Genomic DNA, 1155 nt, shown 5'->3' with positions numbered 1-1155 from the left:
CTTTGATTTTTCTAAATGTAATATGTACTTTTAGATGTAAAAGGTTCCCCACTGATACAAGGAGTTTTAAAATTATAAGTAAAGCAAGTATTTACATCAATAAGCATTAATAAAAGTAATGACACTAAATAAGCATGCGTCTGACTCAGGATGTCTTTACATCCATAAAGGAGGTTTGAATATGTTCAAGTTCAAACAGTGGATTATCTTTTTCACATATAGTTTATTTTTCAGAAGTATACCTGAAACAACAATTTTCCTAATGCAAAAAAATTGGAGTGTTGTCCCTGCTTGCCAAAACTACCTCCTCTAATTGAACTCGCTCTTTAGTAAGTGCAAAGCGAAGCGAGGCGAGGCTTTACCACCTCAAATGTAAAAAGCTGTAGCCAGTCAAAAGTCTGACTTCTTCTCTTACAAGAAAGACATGATCTGAGTTAAAACAGAGACTTTGGAAGTGATTCCTTCAGATGCAGACTTGTTTTACTTGCTGGTGCCAGGAGGATGTGACCTCTTGGATGGTACCATTAGTCAGCTCTGGGTGCTACTGGTGATGGAGTCAACATGGGGAGTGGGAGTGTTTGGGGTTCTGGCAGAAGCTGGGAGCAGGGACGTAGATGTTGCTGCCCTTCCTGGTTTCCCCTGATTGGAGGATTCTCTACTCCATTTGTGCCTAGATCTGTCCCTGCTCAGGTGACACAGCACCACTGGCACATTGGATGCTTTTCCACTAGGGATGTAGAAGACCCTACTTTATTTTAATTGGCGCTCACCAGTGGTTCAGTTCAATAAATCAATGTGCCCATGAGAACTGAGACTCTCAGGGGGCAACAGTGTTAAGTGTTCAGGTGTGAGAAGGACAAGCTGAAGGGAACAGGCCTGAAGGAGCAGTGCTAGTTTCTCATCTACATCCTTTCACAGAGCAGAATATGGGTTGTACACATCAGTGACTGTCAGGGTCGGAGTCTCACCCAGACAGAGTTTTGTCAGGAGCTACATTTCAGGCTGTAAATTAATGAACAAGAAGCATTGTTGCACAGGAGAAACTCCAGACTGAGAAATGCCTTTGGCAAAAGTATTGGATTTCCAGAAGTACTGGATATTATTAGCCTGTCTTTTGAGGTGGTTCTTTATCTTTCTGTTTATGTGCAAAAATTT

This window comes from Corvus brachyrhynchos, unplaced genomic scaffold, assembly GCF_000691975.1.
Source record: "Corvus brachyrhynchos isolate BGI_N302 unplaced genomic scaffold, ASM69197v1 scaffold14, whole genome shotgun sequence".
NCBI classification, from domain to species: Eukaryota; Metazoa; Chordata; class Aves; order Passeriformes; family Corvidae; genus Corvus; species Corvus brachyrhynchos.
This window is presented reverse-complemented; position numbering follows the sequence as displayed.